The sequence below is a fragment of the Oryctolagus cuniculus genome, chromosome 9, assembly GCF_964237555.1.
Source record: "Oryctolagus cuniculus chromosome 9, mOryCun1.1, whole genome shotgun sequence".
Lineage (NCBI taxonomy): Eukaryota > Metazoa > Chordata > Mammalia > Lagomorpha > Leporidae > Oryctolagus > Oryctolagus cuniculus.
Genome location: NC_091440.1, coordinates 34,068,422 through 34,091,045, shown reverse-complemented (window position 1 = coordinate 34,091,045; position 22,624 = coordinate 34,068,422). Strand labels below are relative to the sequence as shown.

General features: G+C 37.6%; 1 long non-coding RNA gene across 1 annotated transcript in view; it reads left to right on the top strand.

The window, feature by feature from the left end:
- Positions 1-7,824: 7,824 nt before the first annotated feature.
- Positions 7,825-22,624, top strand: part of LOC127492012 (uncharacterized) — a 61,535-nt gene continuing 46,735 nt past the window's right edge. Inside the window, exon 1 of the long non-coding RNA XR_011378741.1 lies at positions 7,825-8,002. This is a non-coding gene — a long non-coding RNA (uncharacterized lncRNA). The remainder of the gene's footprint in view (positions 8,003-22,624) is intronic.

Below are 22,624 nucleotides of genomic sequence, written 5' to 3'. Positions count from 1 at the left end.
ACAATGTCAGTCTGGGGAGATTTCAAATAATATTATATGAATGTCAAATAATCATAATATAAGCATTCTTTTAAAAACCAATTGATAGTAAGAATACAGATAAAGAGCCCTTGGAGTATCTCAAATCTCAGTATTCAGAAGCTGGATATAGCCAGAGCGAGACAAGCAAGCCATGAGCCATGAGAACTAGAAAGCCAGAAGAGAGACAAATCCATTCCAAACTCATAAACATGCCATATTGGGGATTTTAAAACTCAAAATGACAATGAACATGTATCCATGCTAAAAAGGCATGCTCTCTGCATTTTCCTGTCCCCAACTTTTATTTATTTTATTAAATTTTAAGACATCATAAATATGTAGAAAATAGTGTAGTAAACTTTATTATACTTGTTATCCAATCTCAACAGTTATCAAAGTTTTGTCAGCCTTACATCATTCATTCCTTTATCTTTATTGAAATACTTTAATACAAATCCCCACTTTTCACCAATGAATATAAGTATTAAAGATAGATTGTTTTGTAATAACCACCTCAGTATCATTGACATATCTAACATAAACAACAATGTTTTTTGAAAGATTTATTTATTTATTTGAAAGGCAGGGTGACAGAAAGAAGGAGAGACAGTGAGAGAGATAAAGAGTAATCTTCCTTCCCCTGATTTGTTCTCCAAATGGTCACAACAGTCAAGTCTGGCCAGACTGAAGCAAGGAGCCAGAAACTTTATCTAGGTCTTCTGATTGGGTGGCAGGAGCAAAGTACCTACATCAGCTTTCACTGGCTTCTCACAGGCATTAGCAGGAAGCTGGATCCAAAGTAGAGCAGCCAGGACTCAAACTCGCGCTCTGAAATGGGATGCTGGTGTCACAAGCAGCAACTTAATCAGTGCCACAGTTTTAGCCCCAACAACATTTTAAACAATGATCAAGTACTCAGCTTCATTTTTTACAGTTACTTAATTAAATTAGGATCCAAACAATGGTTTTTTACATTATTTTTAGTTGTCATTTAAATCTCTTTATTGTTATGCTTCCTCTTTTATCCATTTTTACACACTTTTCATTTGTGGATGTATGTGGTCATATGTATCCACAGTCAAAATTTGAATGATTACATCCCTTTGGAGCTATCATATTTCTGTAGCCACCCAGAATTCTTGTGTTAACTGCTTTTAGATTTGAGGATAGATTATGTTTTTTTTTTAATTTGGGGGCAATGAAACTGCATAAATGTTGCTGTATATTTTGTTTTTTTCCCTGAACCAGCTTTATTGAAGAATATTTGACCAACAAAAACTTTCTCTCTCACTCTTTGTGTGTGTGTGTGTGTGTGTGTGTGTGTATACACAAGGGATATATATCCTTTTATATATATATAAAATGCACAAAGAGATGTTTTGATACACACAAACATTGTGAAAGGACTACCACAATTAAGCTAATTAACATATCCATTACTGCACCTAGTTACCCATTATGTCTATGTGTGATGAGATAATTTAAGATTTATTTCCCTGGCAAATGTCAGTACAGAATATAATATTATTAATGAGAGCCAGTATGCTGCATATTAGATCTCCAGAACTCAAACTTTGTATCCTTTAAGGAGTATCTCCCAATTTCTACCAACACCCAAACACTGGCAACCATCATTCTACTTTCTACTTATATAAGCTCAAATACTTTAGATTTCACATCAATGTGAAATAATGTAGTATATGTGTCTCTGTGTCTGGATTATTTCACTTAGCTTAATGTCCTCTAGATTCATCCAGGTTTTCATAAATGATATAACTTCCATCTGTTTTAGGCTGGATAATCCTCCTGTGTGCGTGTGTGTGTGTGTGTGTAATGACTTTTAATCATTCTTCTCTCAATGGGTACTTACATTGTTTCTATATTTTGACTATTGTGAATAATGCTGAAATCAGCACTGGAGTGAAAGTATCTCTTCCAGATATTGATTCTGCTTCCTTTGGATATTTGATTCCTTGCTTTTTAATCTGTAGAGTATCTAATACAGATTTTTCATTTGTGGTTACTATGAGGCTTACAAAAAATCTTACGGTTATGATAGACCATTTTAAAGTGGTAACAACTTAAATGTGATTAAATAAAAAATTGTACTTGTAGTTATTTTAACTATGTTTTAATTTTTTTAATTAAAAAATACAGGTTTGGGAAGAAATTAATTTTTAATCTTTTAATTTTTATAGTAAAATTTAAAATAATTTATGCATCACTGAAATGGTATTAGAATATTCTGATTTTGACTATAGTCTTTTTATCTTCACAGTGATTTTTTAAACTTTTATTTAATAAATATAAATTTCGAAAGTACAACTTTTGGATTATAGCAGTTTTTCCCACTATAATCCCCCTCCCACCCGCAACCATACCATCTCCTACTCCCTCTCCCATCCCATTCTTCATTAAGATTCATTTTTAATTATCTTTATATACAGAAGATCAACTTAGTATATACTAAGTAAAGATTTCAACAATTGGCACCCACACAGATACACAAAGTATAAAGTACTGTTTGAATACTCCTTTTACAGTTAATTCTTATAGAACAACACATTAAGGACAATTTAAACATTTTCATGTTAGTGTTCTTTCATTTAAACTTGAGGTAGCATCAAAAGGATTTTTTTAAAGACTCGTTTATTTATTTGAAAGAATCACAGAGAAAGAGGGAGAGACAGAAAGAGAAAGACAGATCTTCCATCCAGTGGTTCACTCTCCAAATGGCTGCAGTGGCTGGAGCTGGGCCTGTGTGTGGGCAGGAGCCAGAAGCTTCCTTAGGTCTCTGACATGCATGCAGGGGCTCAAGCACTTGAACCACTCTCTGCTGCCTTCCCAGGCATGATAGCGGGGAGCTGGATCAGAAGCAGAGCAGCTGGGAATCAAAACTGAGCTCACATGGGATGTTGTCATTGCAGGTGGCAGCTTTACCCACTATACCACAGTGTTGGCCCCTATTATTAGCATTTCTTGTAAATCAAGTCTGATGGTGATGAACTCTCAAATTTCTTTTATCAGTGAAAGTATCTCTTCATTTATGAAGGACAGCTTTTCCAGGTATAGTATTCTTTGTTGGATGTTCTGTTCCTCTTCCAGCATCTTAAATATTTGATCCCAATTTCTCCTGGCCTGCAACATTTCTGCTGACAAATCTACTGATAATCCTATAGGAATTCTCTTATATGGAACCTGAAGTGGGCCCTTAAGTCTGTAGTCACAGGGACTTGCTCAAAGCCTCAGGGGCCAGCCTGAAGTTGAAGATGCCACAGGGACTGTCCTGACATGGGCACACCTGGAATCTGAGTCTCTTGTGGCCCATCTTGAGCTTCAGTCATCAGGGGTCAGTCTGCAAACTGAGATTGCAGGGCCTGATGGGGGCCAAGTTTCACTGATGTTAGGGTGTAGGCAAAGTTTGGGTGTTAATTTCACTCTCCCCCCAGACATAGAGTGTTTCTCTCTGTGCTGTGCTATACAGGTTTTGGGAAGGAATTATGCAAATAATATAAAACTCCTTCCTACTCTCTTCAGTGATCTTTTCTTATTTCTGTGCTACACTAAGGTGCTGTCATCTCTCACCTGGATTCCATCACACATTTTTTTGCGTGTATTATTGCTCTATTTGATATTTCTGCGAAGGGATAAGTGCTGGGAACGGCTATTACACCATCCTGTTGACAGCAAGTAGACATTGTCTTTATATTATATCAGAGAACATAAAATGTCTAATTGTATTTGCAGTACTGTTAAAATTGAGTTATGTTTTGTCAGCCTGTTCTATGCATTTCAGTGTTCTACATTTGTCACATAAGAGTTTTAGAAATCACTGGTTACTATAAACTTGACACTGAAATATTAGGAGTTGTTATTTATCATTCCTTATGCATTGGCTCAGATTCTTCAATAGAGAAAAATTTTCTTTCATTGCTCTAAACCATAAAACATAGCTCTTAAAAGAAAGTTGGTAGAAATGTTCAGTTCTTCCTCCTACTGAAAATTTTTTCAAAACCACTTTTTAGAATAATAAATTGGTACCTTAGCAACCTCTAGTGGTGATCAAAGAGGGTATTTAAAGTCATGAACATTTAAAATATTTGACATTTTTATCTGTTGCAAACAGTATTCTCTTCTGTGATCCAGGTGACTCATCTATGGCTAGTGGGAACCCTCCATGCAGACATTTTCTCCCTTTGAAATGTCCCTATAATCTCATGTATTCCCCCCTTTCAGGCATAACTGATGTCTCATATTCACCTAATATCTTTCCTACTATATATTTCTCATAGAAGTTTTCATTATTTTTATGGGATATGGTCATTATAGATCTTGGCCTATGGTCCCTTTTGGGATTTTTCTACATTTTTGACAGGTTTCTGGGATGACCAAACTTTTCTGAGATCCTTCTTAAATGAATATGCCATTGACAACATCAGCTGAACATTAGGTAAGGAGCAGAAGGCCAGCCTCAACTGTCATTCAGCAATTTCTGCCAGGGCATGTTAATTAGCTATGGTGTGCTATACTGCAGTAAGTTATTCACCTTGATATCCTAGTGGCTTAATACACCAACATTTTCTTTTTCCAGCTTGCTCCGCTTATTTTCCCAGGACCCAGAATGATAAGTGAACTGTCGTATTTAACTTTACTCTTTGAAACACACAGCTTCTCATTTACTTAAATGGGAGAAAGAGCATCAGAGGGTCTCACACTGACATTGGATAGTTTAGCATTATTATGGCCTACCAATGTGCTTTTATATGCTTTTTCATACCCACCTAACTTCAAGGGGATCAGGAAAGGAAATTAGATGTGGATGAAGCATTTTTGACAACAGGAGAATCATCAGGAAGAGCTGAGACTCTATATGCAAGCTAGGCAGAGTAATCTGCAAAAACCTGATGGTTGAACTGGGTTGACAAAAGCAAGAGGATTTATTCCTAACTAGGTAGGTCGTTTTGGCAAATCACTTAATCTTTTCTCTTTAAAAGTGAATTAATTAGAAAAATGTTATTTAAATATTTCTTTAGCAGTAAATTGCCTTTTTAAAAAATTGAAATCTTTTCTATCACCCAATTAAAGCACATACAAACACAGACACTCTTGAGGGATATATTGAGGACTGAGAGCTGAGACTTGAAATACTTCTCCTTTTTCCCTGTAGTGGCTCTTCAGGCAGTGTCACCAGAAAAATTAATTTCTTATACATTATTATTTATGTTCCTTGATTTCTTGACTTCTAGTGCTTAATGGTAACTGCTAAGATGCCCAAGGGACATATTTCAAGATTTCGTATCAAAAACTCAAAACAACCCTAGATAGAAATGGAAAGTAGCATGTAAAAAAATTCATCCTATAACTCTAAGCATAATTTGAATACTTCCTTCTAAGAACCTTTGGTTTCATGGTTATTTGCACTGCAATAATCCTATATCCTGTAAGTCTAAATGTATTTGTATGTGCACATATCTGTAAGTAGTTAATATGATGATGCTATTGCTTTTTTGCTAAAGTTTTGGAAGCTTGTCCTAAAGATAAGATGAATTCTAATAAAGTGAAATTTTTAAACTGCAGAGGAAAATGTTCTCAGATACTCAGGAAGGTACTTGAGTCAATATGGAAGTAAATCAAAGCAATTTAATTTATTCATTGTACTTTTTTCACTCCAACAAATAAGAGGTAATGGTAAAATTCTGATTTCTCAAGGCTTTGTCTATGTGGAAAAAAAACCAATATAAAAACCTAAAATAATTTGATAAGAAGTGTAATTTAGTAGCTCTTGCGATTCCATTGCTCATGTATAAAGGTTTCCTGTAAGCCAAGGAATATCTTAAAGCTTTGGATCAGTTCTTCTGGTTGTCGTGAAATCAAATTTAAAAGTATGAGACCTTATCTGTGCTAATAAGATACTACTTCCCATTTTCAGGTAGTATTCCTCATATAAAGAATGAATAAGAGAATCGGGGCCCGTGCCATGGCTCATTTGGTTAATCCTACGCCTGCAGCATCAGCATCTCACATGGGCGCCGGGTTCTAGTCCCAGTTGCTCCTCTTCCAGTCCAGCTCTCTGCTGCGGCCCAGGAAGTCAGTAGAGGATGGCCCAAGTGCTTGGGTCCCTGCACCCAGATGGAAGACCGGGAGGAAGCACCTGGCTCCTGGCTTCGGATCAGCGCAGCACTGGCTGTGGCAGCCATTTGGGGAGTGAACCAACAGAAAGAAGACCTTTCTCTCTGTCTCTCTCTCTCACTGTCTATAACTCTACCTGTCAAATAAAAAAAAAAAGAATGAATGAGAGAGATGTAACTAGGAGAGCTACTGATTAATAGATATCTTGTTTTAGCATCCTATTTTCTGTAGTTTCTTAGTGAAAAAGAAAGCATAATGTAAAGTGATTTTGCCCTCTATCAGTGAGTTTCCCAATAAATATTAAATATGATTCATGTTTTATTGTTTTATGATGTCATGACCACACTAAATGCAATGACCATACGAATTCAGATTTTTGGGGGTGAGAACCGATGAAAATAAAAAATAATTTATGGAACATATTTGGTTATAAGCTACTTATTTTATCAAAACTATCATAAATATTATTTTAAACTCATCTTTGTGACTTAAGAAAGCAGCTACAGCTGGAGCCATGGCTCAATAGGCTAATTCTCCACCTGTGGCTCCAGCACACCAGGTTCTAGTCTCAGTCTAGGTGCCGGATTCTGTCCCGGTTGCCCCTCTTCCAGTCCAGCTCTCTGCTGTGGCCTGGGAAGGCAGTGGAGGATGGTCCAAGTGCTTGGGCCCTGCACCCCATGGGAGACCAGGAGAAGCACCTGGCTCCTGGCTTCAGATCAGTGCGGTGCACTGGCCGCAGCAGCCATTGAGGGGTGAACCAATGGAAAAGGAAGACCTTTCTTTCTGTCTGTCTCTCTCACTGTCCACTCTGCCTGTCCAAAAAAAAAAAAAAAAAAAAAAAGCACCTACAATGTAATTTAGTATCTTTGATGAGCCAGAACAATCTCTTGGAACTTCCTAAATCATATCAGTTCAAGTTATTTGAAAAATACTTTAATAGGTATTTATCCATCATGTCAAATTCCTACCTGTTGCCTTATTCTTTTTTCTGAATACTACAACATTTTTTCTGTTTAAGACACAATTAAGGCTGGCGCCTGGTGAACTTTCCCCCATGGGGCTTCAAGCCTCGTTCCCTCTAGGCTCCTCCTTCTGCTTTCCTGCAGGTGTCTTGGGCTATTGAGGTTCGGCTCACCTTGCGTTCCAGCGCTGGTGCGTAGATTCCGCCACTGGTGTCCTGAGCCGCGGGCTCCCACGCCTTCCATGCAGGTCCACTGTGAATCACTAGTTCCAGAAGAGTTTCCTCTGCTGTTTCTTCCCCAACTCTTCCTTGAACCTGCAGTATCTCCACTTTTATTAAACTGTCTCTTCCCAGACTATTAGTGTGCTTCCTTCCTATTCTGCCATCTTGCCGGAAATCTCTCTATTTATCAGATATTTTTAATTGAAGCTGTTTCTAAGAAAATAAATTCCTTATGAAGAAAACATTAAATTCTACTTTTATCTGTACATTAAACAGCCAATGCATTTTTCATTCCTTTAATTTTGGATGCCAATATTTTACCTCTTGGATACTCTCTGTGTAGGAGATTCATAACAAGAACAATGCTTACTCTGCAGTTCTTTCTATGAAGGTGAGTATTCAAAAAAGATTACAAGTGAATGATCAAAGTCTAAGATAAGATATTGTCCTACAAAATGGATAATGGAATATTTTGGGGTGCCAGGCATGGCTAAGTCTCTGTATCTATGATGTGATAAGAAAACAACAAGTATGTAACTGTGACATAGCAAGAACTGGCTTCTATAAAAGAACTAGAATATTGAACACTGCCCATTTTCTAGCCATATTGGAAAACTCAGCTTCTGGATCTTCATAGCTCACCATCTACCTTCTGCAATGGATCAAGAGGTACGTATTCTCATTGATTTCTCTCATTCTCTCAGATAGTTCTTATGTTGCTGATTTGGTAGAAATCAAAATTGAAAGTACTTTAAGTCATATTAGAGTATCATTTTTACCAATCCTTGAACCTATAGTGGAGGTCAGTTCATATATATAGTGAAGTATTAAAGCAAGTAGCACTGAATCATCTTTTGTCCTCAAAAATATATGAATTGGGACAAGATTATCACATTGTACATTGTGTGAATTGGTTTTGCTGGTGTGCATTCGCATGAGTATGGCTGGGAATAGAATCTATACCAATTGTTTTTTTCAGTATTGCCTTAAAGTCTACTGCATGTTTGTTGGCAGATAGTAATTTGAAATTTTTTTTTTGCAGCTGAAGATATGATTTTGCATATTAAAACCCTTAAATGGTATTACTTTTCCTTTAATGCCTATATTCTTCCAAAAATTAATACTGGAGATTTGTATTTCGTAATTGCTAGATGACAGGAAGAAATGAAAATATATAAGTACTTATGAACAGTAAAGAACAGGAAAGATATGTTTGGCCACCTATTTTAATTAAGATATGATTTATAAGGAGAAGGATTGAAGCATCTTTAGCCGTATGGTTATAAATGTACTACTTAGTAATATCTCAATAGATGATACATTGATAGATTGATAGATGATAGGTAGGTATGGGTATATTATATATTTCATATATAATATGTTAATTTTGATTCTCACAGTTCCCCTAAGTAGGTGAACAAACTGAGATTTAGGCAATCATAATATCAGCTAACAAATTTGTTAAGTACAACCTAAGCAGTGGGCTTTGTGCTAAGTGTTTTACATTTACATCAATGCAAAGTGGACATTGAATTCTTACATTTCTGTGAGGGAAATGTTACCTTTACTTAAATAGGTTAAATAACTTTTCCAAGTTAAGATGTAGTATGAGTGATGTATTGCTGCAATAGCTTCATTCTAGAGTAAATATTCCAAGGAGCCCACTGACTTCTAAGCTATGTGTGAATTTAGAGGGAAATATATTTTCTAGTTCAAACTTTTCTATTATTCACAAAGTAATGGGATCTAGCGAGATTCAGAGCCTTTTCCTGCTGCCATTGAAGAGATTGGGGCAGTTAAGGTATAGGTAGTCCTTCTTTCACCTGGCTTTTGTTCCTTTATTCATTCTTCCCCAAATAGACTGATAGTTTGATCCTATTTTACAGGAGAGGAAGATAGCTATTAGAAGGGTTAAAAAAGTACCTGAAGTTTCACCATCAACAAGTGATAGCCTGATATTGAGACAGAGTACCTGTGCATTGTGATGTGATGACAGGAATTGGGATAGGCAACAATTATGAGAGTTGAAGGAATTCCCTAGACTTCAGAGCCTCCTGGCCTCAAGCTTTGTACCATGCCCTTTGATGTTGTCTGAATTCCTTATGCAGCTGCACAATTCTGTCATTGAAACTCTAGCTGGGACTCATCTAAGTGAGGCGGCACTGTTGATAAGAAAGTCCAATATCCAATCAAGATAACAACACACATGAACCAGTTCCATTAGACCCTCTCAGAATCACAGAATTTGCTGCTGCTTACTTGTCTCATATTTCATTTTGGAAACAGGCAAGCCAGGTTCAACTCCTGTTAAATGTCCACCTGTTGGAAGGTAACACTGTGACACAACAGGTTAAATCATTGCTTGTGATTCCAACATCCCATATTGTGGTTCCAGTTCAAGTCCTAGCTGCTCTGCTTACAATCCAGCTTTCTGATAATGTGCCTGTGAAGGTAACAGAAGATGGGCCAAGTGCTTGGGCCTCTGCCATCCTTGTCAGGGACCAAGATTAAGTTCCTTACTTCTGGGTCTATCCTGGTTCAGCCCTGGCTGTTGCAGCCATTTGGGAAATGAATCAGTAGATGGAAGATTCTCTCTCTCTCTCTCTTCCTTTCAAATAAATAAATAAGCAAATCTTAATTTAAAAAAAATTAACCTGTTCTGGATCATGCCACACTGATACTACTGAGATCTGGACTGGACAAGGATGTTGTACTCCCATTGAGCTCCCTCTGACTCTCAGAAAATCTGTATATGATAAAATCACCTTTCAGTCTTCATTCATTGCTGAGAGACTGAGATTATAATGCTGTATCACTGTGTAGAAAGGTCTTTGAAAAATGTTCTAGTGTTAAATATCCCTTATTCATTATCATTAATAACCAATATCCCATGGCCACATTGCTAGAAACAAAAGTAGTAAGCAAAAGTGGAATGCATCAGTCTGGGATAGGGAAAGGGAAGTATTTATTGACTGATTTCAGTATTGGGAGTGGAGTTTTTCATGCTCTAGAAGTGTAGAGATAGTCCCAATTCTATAAAAGGTAAGTTAATATATAATTGCAGTTCATAAAATAAGCTCCAACATATGCAGGCAATGGGATCAGCAATAGTTGAACTGACCCACTTTCACCATCCATAAGATACCATAGCCTAGTTTCCTATAGCCATGTTAATAAAATACAGCAAACCTATCCTATCCCATTAAGTAGTCCAAATATTGGGATTTAGTCTAAGTTGAGCTAATTAGAATTCCTTGCTTGTAACGTGGTTTAGTTTTTCTTGTAGGTCATCTCATTGCAAGATTATATTCATAATACCTATTGTTTGTTACTGCTCTCACCACAGGACCTCAACACTTCCGTAAGATTCTTTTCCCCTGTTTGTGGCAGTGACAAGAGAAGTCTTCCTTGTATTCTTGGAAAGGCATATTCCTGTAACTCTGCACAATATTTCCTGTTGTAATTGCTGCCTTGAAGGTCACTCCAGGAAAACCTTTTTTTTTTTTTTTTTAATTTGACAGGTAGAGTTATAGATAGTGAGAGAGAGAGATAGAGAGAAAGGTCTTCCTTCCATTTGTTCACTCTCCAAATGGCTGCCACGGCTGATGCTATGCCGATCTGAAGCCAGGAGCCAGGTTCTTCCTGGTCTCCCATGCGGTTGCAGGGGCCCAAGCACTTGGGCCATTCTCCATTGCCCTCCTGGGCTGCAGCAGAGAGCTGGACTGGAAGAGGAGCAACCGGGACTAGAACCCAGTGCCCATCCATATGGGATGCAGGCGCTGCAGCCGGAGCATTAACCAAGTGAGCCACGGCGCCGACCCCGGAAAACCCTTTTCTACTGCCACTACATCACCGGTCTGTGGAGTAGCCTACTTCCTATCAGGCTGATTCGCCTATGATTCCCTAGGCTGTAAATCCACACATTGTAAAACATACTATATTTTCTCACTGCAAGGCCTTATTGAACTACAGTAATTATGAGTTCTTCTTACATAGGGAATACATCCTCTTCTCATAGAGATTTGATATAATTCCTGGATGTGGATAATTGTTTTGGATACCAATTGGTATGTAATAAGACACGAACAAATTTATTGGCTTAAACCAGTAACTGTAATTTCTTATGGATCAGGAATTAAGGCAGGGCAAGTGAAATAATGGGTGATTATTTTGCTCCCTATTATGTAGACTGGGACCAGTTATGTAAATTTGTGCCAGGTACTCAGCTAGGACTGGAATACATTTACTAATTTACTCTTTTAGACTGAACTTCCTCACAGCATGGCAGCTAGTCCTCAAGATGGAGTTTTCTAAGAGGGACACTGTAGAAGCTGACACATCTCTTACACAATTGGGAACATAAGTCCTATAATGTCACTATTTTTTTAAAGATTTATTTTATTTATTTGAAAAACATAATTACAGAGAGAGAGGTAAAGACAGAGAGAGAGGTCTTCCATCTGCTGGTTCACTCCCCATATGGCCACAACGGCCGGAGCTGCGCTGATCCAAAGCCAGGAGCTAGGAACATCCTCTGGGTCTCCCATGCGAGTGCAGGGGCCCAAGGACTTGGGCCATCTTCTACTGCTATCCCAGGCCATAGCAGAGAGCTAGATTTGAAGAGGAGCAGCCGGGACTAGAACCGGTGCCCATATGGGATGCCAGTGCCTCAGGCCAGGGATTTAACCCACTGCGTCACAGCCCTGGCCCCCATAATGCCACTTTCATAATGTTCTGTTTGTTAAAGTAGATCACAAGGCCAGTCTAGTTTTAGAGGATTGTCATGTGCATTCAGGAGGGGTACAACGATTGGTAGCTATGTTTAGATACAAGATGCTGCCTTCTGCATCCCCTTCTTTTCCTTTACATGAAAACATTACACAGATCTTTCTCTCTAGTTCCCTTTTCCTTGCATATCAATAATGCAAGAAATATCAGTGTGTGTGTGTGTGTGTGTGTGTGTGATGTTGACATAATCACTGTGGTGGTTTTACAAACTCTCATTTTAAGCACACATAGATAGGTAGAAATTCAACTGAAGTTTGGACTCAGGAGAAACTTGAGATACCCCAGAGTAGGTAATTTACAATCCTCATTTCATTAAAGTTTCTTCAAAACAATGAGAGACATATTATTATTCCTATTTTATACATAGGGACACAGACTCAGCAAGGTGAGTCAAATTCCCAAAGTCACACAGTTGATAAATAATTGATCTACAACTTGATCCCTGGTCCATCTAAGCTCAAAGCCCATGCTAATGACACAGTTCAATCCTTCTCTACACTCTCCTAGGAGTAATTAAGATAATAGTTTGTACTTAACTTGGAAATATTTGTTGATTTTTTTAAAACAGATAAAAGTTATATTTCAGGTATTTTATGGCATTTCTTTTTGAATGAATATAGATGGTTGTGAATCTATGACTTCAACTCTATAATTAGAAAATATTAAAAATAAAACAAAACTTTCATTTTAATCAAATAGATCACCTCTAGTCATTTCTATACCATTCTAGAATATAAGGATATTGATTTTTGAGATGATATTACTATATATACATATTTTAGTTAAGCATTATAAACACAATCCATTCTTTAACACCACAATTTATGTATTGTTGGACCCATAATATCCTTAACTTGATGACAGGTATTGAAGGAATATGAAATATATACAGGTTTTGTCCTCTAGGAACTTTTAACCTAATGTAGGAATCAAAAATTTCCCATGAAGCAGGTAAATAGCAAGTTAAAAATCATGCAAAATTAATAAAGATGGAGATTTTAGAAATACTTCAAGTTTACAGAAAGGCAAGATTTGTGAGTGATGGGGTGATCTAGACAGAAAAGGAATTATGAGCTGCATGGGTATATATCTGCAAACTAAAAGAAGAGAAAACCCAAAATGTAGCCAACAGCCCACAGAATACTTTCATTTACTAAACTAATATAACAGGAAACAGTGGGAGGATGTTGCATAAAATGAGCTAGTGTGGTTGAGTAATTCTCAGAACTTGAGAGCCAATTTAACACAGAAGAGTCTTAGCAGATGCAAATACATCTGGAGCAGCCCTTACACAAAAGTTCAAAATCAAAAACATTTTTTCACCAAAAACTTCTTTTTTTGGCCATTACTATTTACAGATATTTAAAATAATAATGAAAAGTCTAAAGATGAGTTCAATGACTGCACATAGCTTTAACAATTTTTAACATTTTGTATTTTCATTTCATTTGTAAATATGAACACACAAACTTTTTCTTGAAAGCTGGTATATTAATATCACATAATGTGGATTTCACAACAAGGATCATGAAGTGAGGGAAGAAAGATATATTACTATGTAAGGAGTATAACTTACTAAAGAAAACATTTAAAAATATCTACATATGAAATAATATAGCATCACAATTTTACATTATATATGCATATTTTTTAAAAAAAACAAAGTTTGATAATTCAACCACTTTAAGATTTTTATTTTTTTTATTTTTTTAAACATTTATTTAATGAATGTAAATTTCCAAAGTACAGCTTATGGATTACAATGGCTTCCCCCCCATAAGGTCCCTCCCACTGCAACCCTCCCCTTTCCCACTCCCACTCCCCTTCCATTCACATCAAGATTCATTTTCGATTCTCTTTATATGCAGAAGATCAGTTTAGCATACATTAAGTAAAGATTTCAACAGCTTGCTCCCACACAGAAACATAAAGTGAAAAATACTGTTTGAGTACTAGTGATAGCATTAAGTCTCAATGTGCAGCACACTAAGGACAGAGATCCTACATGAGGAGTAAGTGCACAGTGACTCCTGTTGTTGACTTAACAAATTGACACTCTTGTTTATGGCCTCAGTAATCACCCTAGGCTCTTGTCATGAGCTGCCAAGGCTATGGAAGCTGTTTGAGCTGATCGTATTTAGACAAGGCCATGGTCAAAGTGGAAGTTCTCTCCTCCCTTCAGAGAAAGGTACCTCCTTCTTTGATGACCCATTCTTTCCACTGGGATCTCACTCGCATAGGTCTTTCATTTAGGTTTTTTTTTTTTTCCCCAGAGTGTCTTGGCTTTCCATGGCTGAAATAGTCTCATGGGCTTTTCAGCCAGATCAGAATGCCTTTAGGGCTGATTCTGAGGCCAGAGTGCTGTTTAGGACATCTGCCATTCTATGGGTCTGCTGTGTATCTCACTTCCCATGTTGGATCATTCTCTCCCTTTTTGATTCTATCAGCTAGTATTTGCAGACACTGTTCTTGTTTATGTGATCCCTTTGGTTCTTAGTCCTATCATTAAGATCAATTGTGAACTGAAATTGATCACTGGGCTAGTGAGATGGCATTGGTACATGCCACCTTGATGGGATTGAATTGGAATCCCCTGGTATGTTTCTAACTCTACCGTTTGAGGTAAGCCAGCTTGAGTATGTCCCGAATTGCACATCTCTTCCCTCTCTTATTTCCACTCTTATATTTAACAGTGATCACTCTTCAGTTAAGTTTCAGCACTTAAGAAGAATTGTGTATTGATTACAGTATTCAACCAAAAGTATTAAGTAGAACAAACAAAAAAAAATACTAAGAGGGATAACATATCAAGTTGCTCATCAACCTTCAGGGTGAGGGCTGATCAAGTCACCGTTTCTCATAGTGTTCATTTCACTTTAACAGGTTTCCTTTTTGGTGCTCAGTTAGTTGTCACCTATCAAGGAGAACAAGTGGTATTTGTCCCTTTGGGATTGGCTTATTTCACTCAGCATAATGTTTTCCAAATTCCTAACAGGGACCACTTTTTCAGTTAAAATTTAAACACCTAAGAAAAATTTTGTGTTAATTACAGAGTTCAATCAATGGTACTAGAAAAAAAATACTAAAATGGATAAAGTATTGCATTGTACATCAACCGTCAGGACAAGAGCTGATCAAGTCACTGTTTCTCCTAGTGTCCATTTCATTTCAACAAGTTTCCCCTTTGGTGCTCAGTTAGTTGTCACCGATCAGGGAGAACATATGGTATTTGTCCCTTTGGGACTGGCTTAATTCACTCAGCATGATGTTTTCCAAATTCCTCCATCTTGTTGCAAATGACCGGGTTTCGTTGTTTTTGACTGCTGTATAGTATTCTATAGAGTACATGTCCCATAATTTCTTTATCCAGTCTACTGTTGATGGGCATTTGGGTGGGTTCCAGGTCTTAGCTATTGTGAACTGAGCTTTAATAAACATTAATGTGCAGACAGCTTGTTTGTTTGCAAATTTCATTTCCTCTGGGTAAATTCCAAGGAGTGGGATGGCTGGGTTGAATGGTAGGGTTATATTCAGGTTTCTGAGGAATCTCCAGACTGACTTCCACAGTGGCTTAACCAATTTGCATTCCCACCAACAGTGGGTTAGTGTCCCTTTTTCCCCACATCCTCTCCAGCATCTATTGTTGGTAGATTTCTGAATGTGAGCCATTCTAACCGGTGTGAGGTGCAACCTCATTGTGGTTTTGATTTGCATTTCCCTGATTGCTAGTGATCTTGAACATTTTTTCATGTGTCTGTTGGCCATTTGGATTTCCCCTTTTGTAAAATGTCTATTGATGTCCTTGGCCCATCTCTTAAGGGGGTTGTTTGTTTTGATCTTGTGCAGCTTCTTGATTTCTTTGTAGATTCTGGTTATTAACCCTTTATCTGTTGCATAGTTTGCAAATATATTTTCCCATTCTGTGGTTGTCTCTTCACTTTCCTGACTGTTTCTTTTGCAGTACAGAAACTTCTCAATTTGATGCAATCCCAATAGTTGATTTTGGCTTTGACTGCCTGTGCTTCTGGGGTGTTTTCCAAGAAGTCATTGCTGGTACCTATATCTTGCAGGGTTTTTCCAATGCTCTCTAATAATTTGATGGTGTCAGGTCGTCGATTTAAGTCTTTAATCCATGTTGAGTGGATTTTTTGTAAGGTGAAAGGTAAGGGTCTTGCTTCATGATTCTGCATGTGAAAATCCAATTTTCCCAGCACCATTTATTGAATAGACTGTCATTACTCCGGAGATTGGTTTTGGATCCTTGATCAAATATGAGTTGGCTGTAGAGGTTGGATTGATTTCTGGTGTTTCAATTCTATTCCATTGGTCTATCCATCTGTTTCTGTACCAGTACCATGCTGTTTTGATAACAACTGCCCTGTAGTATGTCCTGAAAGCTGGTATTGTGATGCCTCCGGCTTTGTTTTTGTTGTACAAGATTGCTTTAGCTATTCGAGGTCTCTTGTGTCTCCATATGAATTTCAGCACCATTTTTTCCAGATCTGAGAAGAATATCTTTGGTATCTTGATTGGGATTGCATTGAATCTGTAAATTGCTTTTGGGAGAATGGACATTTTGATGAGGTTGATTCTTCCAATCCATGAGCATGGAAGATTTTTCCATTTCTTGGTATCCTCTTCTATTTCTTTCTTTAAGGTTTTGTAATTTTCATCGTAGAGACCTTTAACATCCTTGGTTAAGTTTATTCCAAGGTATTTGATTGTTTTTGTAGCTATTGTGAATGGGATTGATCTTAGAAGTTCTTCCTCAGCGATGGCATTGTCTGGGTATACAAAGGCTGTTGATTTTTGTGCATTGATTTTATACCCTGCTACTTTGCCAAACTCTTCTATGAGTTCCAATAGTCTCTTAGTAGAGTTCTTTGGGTCCCCTAAATAAAGAATCATATCATCTGCAAAGAGGAATAGTTTGACTTCTTGCTTCCCAATTTGTATCCCTTTAATTTCTTTTTCTTGCCCAATAGCTCTGGCTAGAACCTCCAGAACTATATTGAATAGCAGTGGTGAGAGTGGGCATCCCTGTCTGGTACCAGATCTCAGTGGAAATGCTTCCAAATTTTCCCCATTCAATAGGATGTTGGCCGTGGGTTTTTCATAGATTGCTTTGATTGTATTGAGGAATGTTCCTTCCAAACCCAGTTTGCTTAGAGTTTTCATCATGAACGGGTGTTGTATTTTATCAAATGCTTTCTCGGCATCTATTGAAATAATCATATGGTTTTTCTTCTGCAGTCTGTTAATGCGGTGTATCACATTGATTGTCTTGCGCACATTAAACCATCCCTGCATACCAGGGATAAATCCCACTTGGTCTGGGTGGATGATCTTTCTGATGTGTTGTTGCATTCTATTGGCGAGAATTTTATTGAGGATTTTTGCATCTATGTTCATCAGGGATATTGGTCTGTAATTCTCTTTCAATGTTGCATCTTTTTCCGGCTTAGGGATTAAGGTGATGCTGGCTTCATAGAAAGAATTTGGGAGGACTCCCTCTTTTTCGATTGTTCTGAATAGTTTGAGAAGAATTGGAGTCAGTTCTTCTTTAAATATCTGGTAGAATTCAGCAGTGAATCCATCTGGTCCTGGGCTTTTCTTTGTTGGGAGGGCCTTTATTACTGTTTCAATTTCTGTCTCAGTTATGGGTCTGTTTAGGTTTTTGATGTCTTCCTGGTTCAATTTAGGTAGGTTGCATGTGTCCAGGAATCTATCCATTTCTGATAGGTTTCCTTGTTTGCTGGCATACAATTCCTTGTAGTAATTTCTGATGATTCTTTTTATTTCTGTGGTGTCTGTTGTTACGTTTCCTTTTTCATCTCTGATTTTATTGATTTGGGTCTTTTCTCTTCTTTTTTTAGTTAGTTGGGCCAATGGGGTGTCAATTTTGTTTATTTTTTCAAAAAAACAGCTCCTCGTTTGGCTGATTTTTTGTAATGTTTTTCTTGATTCAATCCTGTTGATTTCTTCTCTGATTTTAATGATTTCTCTTCTCCTACTAGATTTGGGTCTGGTTTGCTGTAGGTTTTCTAAATCCTTGAGGTGAATTGAAAGCTCATCTATTTGGTGCCTTTCCAATTTCTTGATGTAGGCACCGATTGATATAAACTTTCCTCTTAACACTGCTTTTGCTGCGTCCCATAAGTTTTGGTATGTTGTGCTGTTATCCTCATTTACTTCCAGAAAAATTTTGATTTCTCTTTTAATTTCTTCTATGACCCATTGTTCATTCAGGAGCATGTTGTTCAGTCTCCATGTGTTTGCGTATGCTCTAGGGATTCCTGAGTTGCTAATTTCCAACTTCATTCCTTTATGGTCTAAGAAGCTGCATGCTATGATTCTAATTCTTTTGAATTTGCTGAGACTTGCTTTATGGCCTAGTATGTGGTCAATCCTAGAGAAGGTTCCATGTACTGCTGAGAAAATGTAAAATCTTTAGCTGTAGGATTGAAAGTTCTGTATATATCTGTTAGATCCATTTGGGCTATAGTGTCATTTAAATCTACTGTATCCTTGTTGATCTTCAGTCCAATTGATCTGTCTATTTCTGAGAGTGGAGTATTGAAGTCCCCCAGTACTATTGTATTGGGGTCTAAGTCTCCCTTTAAGACCCTTAACAAATCTTTTAGTTAAACCGGTACCCAGTAGTTAGGTGCATATACATTGATAATTGTTATATCTTCCTGTTGAATTGATCCCTTAATCATTATATAGTGTCCCTCTTTGTCTCTCTTAACAGTTTTTGTGGTAAAGTTTATGTTGTCCGACATTAAGATGGCTATGCCTGCTCTTTTTTCATTTCTGTTGGCATGGTATATCTTTTTCCAGCCTTTCACTTTCAGTCTGTAGGCATCTTTGTTGGAAAGATATGTTTCTTGTAAGCAGCAAATAGATGGGTTTTGTTCCTTAAGCCAATCTGCCAACCTGTGTCTTTTAACTGGACAGTTCAGGCCATTAACGTTCAATGTGACTAATGAAAAGTGGTAACTTTGCCCTGCCATTTGCCAAAGTTCTAATATATGCTTTGAATTCCCTATGATCTTTTGCTGTGAGGTTTCCTTCCTTTACCTTCTTTCATATTGATGACCATGTTTCTGTGTTTCTGTGTGCAACACATCTTTAAGCATCTTTTACAGGGCTGGATGAGTGGGGACAAGTTCTTTCAATTTCTGTTTGCTATGAAAAGTCTTTATTTCACCTTCATTCACAAATGATAGCTTTGCAGGATATAATATTCTGGGTTGGCAGTTTTTCTCTCTTAGTACCTGGGCTATATCTCGCCATTCCCTCCTAGCTTGTAGAGTTTCTGATGAGAAGTCAGCTGTGAGTCTGATTGGAGATCCTCTGAGAGTAATCTGACGTTTCTCTCTTGCACATTTTAGGATCTTTTCTTTATGTTTCACTGTGGAGAGTTTAATTACAACGTGTCGTGGTGAGGATCTCTTTTGGTCGTGTTTATTAGGGGTTCTGTGAGCTTCCTGTACTAGGATGTCTCTGTCCTTCTCCAAACCCGGAAAGTTCTCTGCTAGTATCTCACTAAAAAGGCCTTCTAATCCTTTCTCCCTCTCCATGCCTTCAGGAACTCCTAGAACCCTAATGTTGGGTTTTTTAATAGTATACTGAAGATTCCCGTCAATATGTTTTAGATTTCTAATTTCCTCTCCTTTTCTTTGGTCTGACTGTATCCTTTCCTGTTCTCTGTCTATATATGCATTTTTAAGATATACTTATTTTGAGTGGAGACAGAGAGAGAGGAGAAATAGAAAGAGAGATAGATCTTCTATCCATCACTTCACTCCCCAAATGACTTTAATGACTGCAGTTGTTCTAGACTGAAGGCGGGAGCCCAAAACTCCGTCCGGGTCTTTTATATTGGCCATCTTTTGCTGGTTTTGGAGGCATACTAATAGAGAGCTGGATCAAATGTGGAGCAGTTGAGACTTGAACACGTGCTCTGATATGGGATGTCTGTGTTGCAGGTGGTGGCTTAACCCACTGTGACATGCTGGAAAAATACATGTATTTTAACTTCCACACATAAGAGAAATGTGGAATTTTTCTTTCTGTGCTTATAATGATCTCCAGTTCCATACATTTTGTTGCAAAGTTAAAGATTTCATTCTTTTTTATGGCTGAGTAATATTCCGTTGTGTGTATATACCAGATTGTCTTTATCCAGTTATCAGTTGATGGACATCCAGGGTGATTCCATATCTTGGCTATTGTGAATTGAGCAGCAATAAACATGGAGTGCAGGTATCTCTTTCAGATACTGACTTCTTTTCTTGGGGATACCTGCTCAGAAAGGGAAAGCTGGGTCATATGGTACATCTAAGTTTAATTTTTCTTTTTTGATGAATCTCTGTAGTGTTTTCCATAATGGTTATACCAAGTTGCATTTTCCATGTCCCCTCTATCGTTTGTTATTTTGTAACTTTTGGGCTACTAACTGGAGTGGATCATACCTCATTATAGTTTTAGTTGGCACTCCCCTGATTGCTAGTGATACTGAGCACTTTTTCATGTGTTTGTTGTTGGCCATTTGTATCTCTTCCTTTGAAAAATGCCTGCTCAGATCCTTTGCATGTTTCTCAACTGGATTGGTTGTTTAGTTGTTGTCGAATTTCTTGAGCTCCCTCTAAGCACTGGATATTAGTTCTTGATCTTTCTGTTGGTTATCTTTCCACTCTTGATCATCTCCCTTGCTATGCAGGTACTTATTAGTTTGACATAATCCTATTTGTCTAATTTTGCTTTTGATGCCCGTACTTTTGGGGTATTATCTAAAAGGCCATTGCATGTGCCAACATCTTGGAGTTTTCCTCCTATGTTTTCCTCTAGCAGTTTCGTATTTTATATTTAGATCCTTGAAGCATTTTGAGTTGATTTTTTATGGGATGTGAGGTAGGAGTCTTCTTTCTTTTTTACAAATTTTTAAATTAAAAAAAAATTTAGCTTTAGTTTTATTTTTTAGGAAATAAACTTCTGCATGTGGAAATCCAATTTTACCAAAACCATTTATTGAAGACGTTTTCCTTTTTCCAAGGAATGTTTTTAGCACATTTTAAAAATATCTGTTGTGGATGCATGGATTTAATATGGTATTTGTATACTTTTATGTTGGTCTATGTTTCTATTTTATGCTAATACCATACTGTTTTGATTATAATAGCCCTGTAGCATGTCTCAAATTCTGGTGTTGTGATGTTTCCAGCCTTGTTTATATTGTACAAGATTGCTTTGCCTGTCTTAGACATCTGTATTTCATTATGAATTTTAGGATTTTTTTCTAATTCTGTGAATAGTAAGATTAGAAAATTGGTAATAATTATATAGAATCTTTCTTTTTTGATTTTTTTAACTTTTACTTAATGAATATAAATTTCCAAAGTACAGCTTATGGATTACAATGACTCCCCCCCCCATAACTTCCCTCCCACCCGCAACCCTCACCTTACCTGCTCCCTCTCCCCTTCCATTCACGTCAAGATTCATTTTCAAATTGCTTTGGATAGTATAGAAATTTTGATATTCTACTGGTCCATGATATTGGAAGATTTTTCTATTTTTTGTGTTTTGTATTTGTTTCATGGGTATTTATGGTTTTCATTGCAGAGTTCTTTCAGAGTTTTGGCTAAATATACCATAATGTATTTAATTTTTTGGCTACTGTGAATAGGACTGTACTTATGGGTTCTCTAGGTAAAACTATTTTTGGTGTATAAAAATATTGCTGATTTTTGTGTGTTGATTTGTATGCTGTAACTCTGTATATAAGGTGTGTATGAAACAACTAAATTCTATACTTAGACATGGGTCCCATTCTCAAGATACAACATTATATATATGAAAATATTTCAATGCCCCCCCTCCAAATTGACATAAAAAATACTTATGGTCCAGGCCGGCACCGCGGCTCACTAGGCTAATCCTCTGCCTGTGGCTCCGGCTCTCTGGGTTCTAGTCCCGGTTGGGGTGCTGGTTCTGTTCCGGTTGCTCCTCTTCCAGTCCAGCTCTCTGCTATGGCCCAGGAAGGCAATGGAGGATGGTCCAAGTGCTTAGGTCCTGCGCCCGCATGGGAGACCAAAAGGAAACACTTGGCTCCTGGCTTTGGATCGGCGCAGCGCGCCAGCCATGATGGCCATTTGGGGGGTGAACCAACAGAAGGAAGACCTTTCTCTCTGTCTCTCTCACTGTCTAACTCTGCCTGTCAAAAAAAAAAAAAAAAAGTATGGTCCAAATGTGACAAATAAGGGATATTCCTTTATTTTTATTATTTGACAGGTAGAGTTAGACAGTGAGAGAGAGAGAGACAGAGAGAAAGATCTTCCTTCCATTGGTTCACCTCCCAAATGGCCACCACGGCCAGCGCTTTGCTGATCTGAAGCCAGGAACCAGGTGACTCCTCCCAGCCTCCCATGAGGGTGCAGAAGCCCAAGCACTTGGGCCATCCTCAGTGCCCTCCCGGGCCACAGCAGAGAGCTGGAC